Consider the following 7,970-nt stretch of genomic DNA (forward strand, 5'->3'; position numbering starts at 1 on the left):
AGGTTTGTCGTATTGTTTTTGAATATGCGAAAACACAGCCAGCAAAATGACCAAGTGGATTTATCTCTTCGAGGCTGTTTGTGAGAGAGGAAGAGATCAGAGAGTTTAGATAATAATAAAAGGAGGTACAGTCAGATTTTGGGGGAGCAGTGGGCTGTTATCATCCCTCAAGCAGCGAGGCTATGCCACATCTTGTCCAGTGAGTGTGTTTTATCTGACACAGAGGAGAAGATATCTTTTTTTTGACCCGTGAGGCTACATAGAACGCAGGAGCGCTTAGGGATGTGGATGGCATTACGTGCGTACGACACGGGTCACAAGAGATTGCAGTGGCCTTCCCACCTGCAGCTGTGACAAACAGACAAAACAAAAAAAGGAATTAACAACGTCGAAATCGCGTAAAATATTTTATGCATTTTTGGTGTGTGCTGACGCTATATGCATATACAATTTAGCGGCAGTATCTTCCTAATAGTGTGTATTTTCCTGACGCTGAACTGATTCAGATTTGAATATTTTGGCGAGCGATAAAGGTACAGGGGCGTGTGATATATGAAAATAGATTTTTTTTGGTCAGATCCACAATTAGAATGTGATCCCATTGTTGATCAGTTTGACTTCTACATCAGAAAGATTTGCAAAAGTAAAACAACTGGCATTTTTGCCTTAATGTGAAATCTAAAAGAAACTGAAGCTGTCCACACAAATTTTCGTGCTTTTACCCAGAGTATCCCTGGTCATTTTGGTAAGCTGCAAGACTATGGGGTTGTATAGTTTATATATATATATATATATATATATATATATATATATATATATATATATATATATATATATATATATATCATACACTTTTAGATATCCTGTTCTTTCTGTTTTCTTCTACATAGCTTCTTTCTATTCGTCACATGAAGGTAGTCGTCGTTGGAATGTTTTCTCTTCCATATCCCATCAATGGTGTTCCTCTGCGTCCTATCCTATCACTTACTCTGTATCATCTCTGTAAATGATCTTTCGCCAGCTTCAGACCCTAGTCGCTCTTATGCTGATCATTCCACTCTGCATACTCCAACTTAGTTTCTCTTCCCACTCCATCCCAATACCCAATTTTTTTTTTCCTTGCACAAAATGTATATCCTCTTTTAATTCGGACCTGCACAGCGTCCTGAAGTGGGAGGAAAGAGCAACCTGGTCGAATTCAATAATACAGAAATACATTTCCTACCTGTATTCTTCCGTAGCTCACTCCCCTCTAGCGGACTTCGAAACACCAAAAAATGCTACAATAACATAAACATCTTTGAGCACCACCATATCTTCCACAGACGCTCGTATAGATATGCCAGTATCACAAGCATGAGAGGAGGTAGGTGAATACCAGCTCAAATGCTGATGGCGAGAGTGAGATGTGTTTCTCGTCAAACACTGGCATTTGTGTGAGCTTGTGTGACACTCGCTTCAAAGTGAATCTAGTCGCATGTTAAAGATCTGAATTTAATGAAACCTTGACCAACACCTGAAAGCTACACAATATATTTGCACTCTTCATTTAAGACACAACAGGAGATATGCATATTGTTCTTACATTCTGATCGAATCTCTTGAAATTCTGATTCGACTGAATAAGGTTATGAACATTGATGAAGTGTCTATTTCCTTTTCTAATACTCTTTCTTCTTGCTACCCAATGCTCCATGGACAAGCATTTGAATTCTCCCGAGTGTTTTGAAAGCGATATGCAGTTAACCGAACCATATATTCTGCAGTTTACTTACTCTATGTCTGCATATATTAGTTTACGTTGTTAGTTTATACAAGCACCTGCGGTAGGAGAGACGCAGCGGTCACAAGTTCTTCGCTTATCTGCAAGGACATTTCCATCCTCAAAGGCCTCTCGATGAGTGTTGTTGGCGTTCGACTGAGGCCAATGGGGGAGCGGGGTGGGATGACCTTGAAGAACCTGTAATGCTTCGTTGGCAGAGAAGCTGAGGTTGATGAGGGTGGCTGACTCAGCAAGATGCAGCCAGGAAGAGAACTGCAATCTCACGTCCGCCAAGGTCCGCTAAAGGTCAGCTGCTTCTTCGGGAGCAGCAGACAACGAGCTTACTGGTTCTAAAACGCTGGCGAGGTGACTCATAATTGGAAAGAAGCATCTCTAAAGAAGTCATCCCCTCCAAGGCCACAGTGGGGGATCAACTGGCTGCCGTTCTTTTAGGATTCATCCATTTCCACAAGAAGACTTTGTGATGCCTGAAAGAACGGGGCTATCAGGATCACCTCTTTTGCCTGAGAACATGGTGTTGGTAGGAGCTTTCTCTTACCCGAAAGAAAGGTGTTGGCAGGGACTTTGTTTGGCCTCAAAGAACGGTGTTGACAGGAACTTCCTTTTGGCTCGGGCAGAGGCCCGATAGATCTTGAGCTGAAGAAGAAGAAGAAAATGATCACCACCACCACCACCACCACCACCAGCACAACAACAACAACAACAACAACAACAACAACAACAACAACAATAACAACAACAAGAATGAGCAGGTCATCAAAATGCGAACTGGACAAAGCCCCTGGGAGGCTCTGGTCGTACCTCTGTCGAGATGAGGCAGCGAGCTCACAGTAAAGCGTAACACGACCTGACACCACAACAATGCATCCACAGAGACAGTACGAAAATTGCCGAGCTCCTCTTGTGGTACACAACGCTGATGGTAATCTCCCCATTGTTCGAGTAGCACTGTTGGCGTAGTAAGGGATCCGCTTGCATGTTTGTTATCTCTATGACTTCTAACTTATCATTTGCACGCCTTGTAACTCATCATCTGTATGCCTTGTAGTTGCTTATCTGTATGCCTTGTAGTTGCATATATATATGTATGCCTTCTAACTCATCATCTGTATGCCTTGTGGTTGCTTATCTGTATGCCTTGTAGTTGCATATATATGTATGCCTTCTAACTCATCATCTGTATGCCTTGTGGTTGCATATATATGTATTCCTTCTAACTCGTTATCTGTAGGTCTTGTAATTCATTATCTACGTGCCTTCTAACATATCATTTGCATGCCTTCTAACTTATTATTTGTATGCCTTCTAACCCATTATCTGTGTGCCTTCTAACTCGTTATCTGTATGCCTTCTAACTTTCACTACACTACCCTGTAAGTTTCTTACATCTTCCGCCATCACAAACAGCTCGAAAGGACTCAATGGTCTGTTGCTATTTGAATTCCTTTGTATTCCACTGTATTCTTTCTACATGGTAGGACACATTAGTTGACCCACAAAACAATGGCTGGATAATATGACCTTATCACTCTAACTGGTAGAACATATAAACGGCCATCTTGCTTCAACAGCAAGAGAGATAAACAGCTTTTTTTTTTTTCGAAGATCTCATGCAATTATCAGGTCAATGTTGCTGACCACAGATTTTCGGGATGTGTATACACTCAGGACTGAGACGAAGATGAAGATAAAAGGAGGCTTTTCAACGAAGGCAATTGCTCCACCGGTCTTTTGTCGTGGGATTGTCCTCTTATCACTTAGCTGAGGACGGTATAGAAACATGATAGGATGAAGAATGGTCTCAGCCACATCTCTCAGAAGGTCGACCTCAAACTACGTTGTCGAAATAGAGTTGAGAGGGATCAATTCTTGGCTCTAACTTTCCATTTGTCGTTGCTATCTTCTACGCGTTATTCTTTTACAACCGATGTAACGTTCATAAGGCTTAAATACCCGTCTAGATGTCAGCCATATGTTCTCAAAGATCAACTGTAGCATGTAATAAGAACCCCTCCTCTCGTTTTCCAACATAAAAAAAAATGACTCTTCCTGGCCTTATACACACACACACACACACACACACACACACACACACACACATATGTATATATATATATATATATATATATATATATATATATATATATATATATATATATATGTATATTTTTTTTTTTTTTTTTTTTTTTATACTTTGTCGCTGTCTCCCGCGTTTGCGAGGTAGCGCAAGGAAACAGACGAAAGAAATGGCCCAACCCCCCCCCCATACACATGTACATACACACGTCCACACACGCAAATATACATACCTACACCGCTTTCCATGGTTTACCCCAGACGCTTCACATGCCTTGGTTCAATCCACTGACAGCACGTCAACCCCTGTATACCACATCGCTCCAATTCACTCTATTCCTTGCCCTCCTTTCACCCTCCTGCATGTTCAGGCCCCGATCACACAAAATCTTTTTCACTCCATCTTTCCACCTCCAATTTGGTCTATATGTGTCTATTATGGTCTATATATGTATATATGTATATATATACATATATATACAAGAACGAAGCAACTAAAACAGAATCGTACCCTAAATCCCTTCCCACAAATGCGAGAATATATATATATATATATATATGACGGTGTAAAACTCCAGGGCTCATATATACATTTACTACACCACGGGCAATAACTGTCACAGTGCTGGGAGATATTAGCACTGTATATGGTCACTGGACGATGGCTTTAAGCATGCGGCACTGTACACTGTGCCCACAGTGACAAGGTCAACCAGCTCGGTGTGTGTAGGGAAGGCAGGGCAAACATCGCTTCTAAGACTTTTTTTTATTTTCTTATCGCCATCAGTGTCCCACAAATCATGGAGATTGTTGCTCTGATGATACGCTACAGCAGATCAGGTCCTCCTAGTGAGCTTAAAAAAGTGTTTTATTGCGTTCGTTGGGCCGTTTTTTCGCCTCTTTTATCTTTTTAATGCGATATATCACGTCGATCTTTGACACACACATGGTGGGAAAAGATGTACCGTAGCTTCTTCTCTCACATGGAACATAGCGGCTCTCGGAGGCCACGTCTGTAGAAATTGGTACGTTACCTTACGTCTTCTGCGGGTCATCTTGGTTGACAAATGATGGTGGTATGGTGGCCCAGGTGTGTCCACAAACGCTCCAGTCCTTCGGATGATATTTTCAAGAAAAGCGAAACCTTCACATTGTAAGCCCATTAGCATCTACGAGCTCAAAACTTATACGAGCATTCGATGACTAATCCATTCAACCTCTTGTTATCTTTCTTCTCTAACCCTATCTATCTATCAACTTACCATCCTTTTCCCCTTACTCATCCCATCCTCCTCTATGAATCAGCCCTCACGTACTCCCTGTCTCCTCACTGTTCACTGTTAGTTACTATCCTTCCTCCAGCGCTGCCATCCCTAACTTCATCCAGTCGACCTCTCTACACAGGATCCCGCCCCCTCTACGTTGATTGAGGGCTTCAGTCTCAAAGGAGAGAAGCTACTGAATGAAAGGATTCTTTCCAACAGATGTTCTGTGACTGCGGGAGCGTAAATGATTGTGTTAACTCATTCAATTTCATGTAAATATTTGGCAAATACCACGGTATTTTGTGAAGGAAACTCAGAGGATTTTTTTTCCTTTTTGTATTAGCTAAAGGATAAGTGATGGCCTTTATAGGGGTTGCGATATATATATATATATATATATATATATATATATATATATATATATATATATATATATATATATATATATCATTGCAGTTGAACTTATTAAGGGGATGGCTGTGTTGTTAACAGGTTAATTAGGATTTTCAGTGTATGTACGTATCATGGTGAGGTGAGGATTGGCAGAATGCATGTATATTACCAATGTATAAAGGCAAAGGGATAAAGATGAGTGTTCAGACTACAAAAGTATATGTTTACTGAGTGTACCGGGTAAGGTTTATGGGAGTGTGGTGATTGAGAGGGTGAAGACATGTACAGAGCATCAAATGGGGAGGAGCAGTGTGGTTTCAGAAGGGGCAAGAGGATGTGTGGATCAGGTGTATTGCTTTAAAGAATATATGTAAGAAATGATTAGAGAAACTGGTTGATTTGTATGTGGCCATTTATAGAGCTGAAGAAAGCATACGGCAGGGTTGATAGAGATGCCTTGTGGAAGGTCTTAAGAATATACGGTGTGGGAAGAAAGCTGCTAGAAGCAGTGAGAAGTTTGTATCAAAGGTAAAAGGCATATTCAAGAGTAGGAAGAGAGGAGAATGAATGGTTTAACATTAATATCTGCAGGATTGTCTGGCATTGTCTATTGGTCGACTGATAACATAGCAAAGTATATCAAAAATCTCATATATTCTTATCTGACGTCTCTTATAACAAGTACTACGTTATTAAACACTCCACATGATTATATTTTCTACTCTGTTCTTCCTTTTATCACAATCTATCTCCATTTTTCTGTCCTACTCTCCTGATATTCAGTAATACCCAGACGACAAACCCAACTTAAATGGCATCATCTGGTGTATCACACGCTTTAGACGCATAATTAAGACCTGAAATTTCTGAGCAATACAATAAGTCATTTTCCGTCCATGTCTCACAGTCGTCTCTCATCCCACGCGCCTGGCGTGCTCACTCGCTCATAAACTGAGGTATTTTCCCCACTATTTTACTCTCTCGGATTCCAGGTTAATATATTAACTCACAAAGCTAACCATCCCGAGTAATTAGTAAAATGTACCCTGAGTTGATATATACGTATATATACTGGCCTGTGTGTTTCCAAAATGCTCACCTTTTCCTCATCTCCTTCATAAAGATTCTCATCTCTTTCAAGATACTGACTAAAATCTTATTTTCTTTCACAATTTTGTAATCTAATATTTTCCCTGAGAAAGGTAACTTCCTCCCAGTGTTTTTCAACGGGAGAGCCCAAGCTACTTCCTCCCTCTGCTCTTCAGCGACGACTGAACACCTCTCCTGCAGCAGCTTCCAGAGGTCTTAAAAAAAGTTTCCAGGAGGCTGAGGCTCCTCGCTAATGACGCCATTACATGGAGCCATCAGGCGCCTCTCATTGACCCGTTGTCGTTCTGAGACCATTAACTGGTTAGGGGAAGCAGTTAGACCTTAACTAGTGTTATTGTCAGTCACGCAAGTACAAGCGCACACACACACACACACACACACACACACACACACACACACACACACACACACACACAAGCAAGCCAGTAAGCAAGCAAGCAAGTAAGCCAGCATGACCTTCACCTCGCAAGCACAAACCACGAGTCCTCTTAACATCACTTCACCAACAAGGAATTAACCCTGTCACGGGCCGCAATGTTCTCATTACTCTCCTTAATTGCTCATGAATAAACAGTCTGTTATGTCATTAAGGATCTCTCGTGTTTGTTGTCGAGCGTGAAGCCAAAAAAAATAGTTACAAATCGTAGGGAAAAGAAGTGGAGTTTCACCGAAAAAGAAACTCTCACTTAACGTGCACCTCCATGGAATATACAATATACCCTGATAGCAGGATTCGAACCACTACCACCACCTCCCGACAGTGGGATTCGAACAGAGAATTGGGCCAGGTGAGGGTATTCCCTCAAAGGCCCAGTCCTCTGTTCTTAATGCTACCTCGCTAATGCGGGAAATGGCGAATAGTTTAAAAGAAAAGAAAGAAAGATATATATATATATATACATACATATTTCACATACAAACCTCCAACAGCCGGGATCGAACCCGGGACCCCTGTGCAACAGACGGGAGCGCTACCGCTAGGCTATGATCGCCAATGACAGGGGCGATCATAGCCTAGCGCTCCCGCCTGTTGCACAGGGGTCCCGGGTTCGATCCTGGCTGTTGAAGGTTTGTATGTTCTATGAAGGAGCGCGTTCATATGCACTTTGTTCGTATATATATATATATATATATATATATACCGTGTATGTATGTATGGCCAGGTTACCTTAAAGGCCCAATATCAATGCTGAGGAGTGGACCTTTCTTTCTCTCTCCTTCTCCCGCACACAAGTGGAAAAATATAACATCAAAGTATAGAAAATGTCACGGATGTACCCCCGGCAGAAGTGAAAGATTAATTAGCAGAACTCAGACTTAAAAACAACGAGAGCTTTCCAAAG

Source organism: Panulirus ornatus, chromosome 15, assembly GCF_036320965.1.
Source record: "Panulirus ornatus isolate Po-2019 chromosome 15, ASM3632096v1, whole genome shotgun sequence".
NCBI classification, from domain to species: Eukaryota; Metazoa; Arthropoda; class Malacostraca; order Decapoda; family Palinuridae; genus Panulirus; species Panulirus ornatus.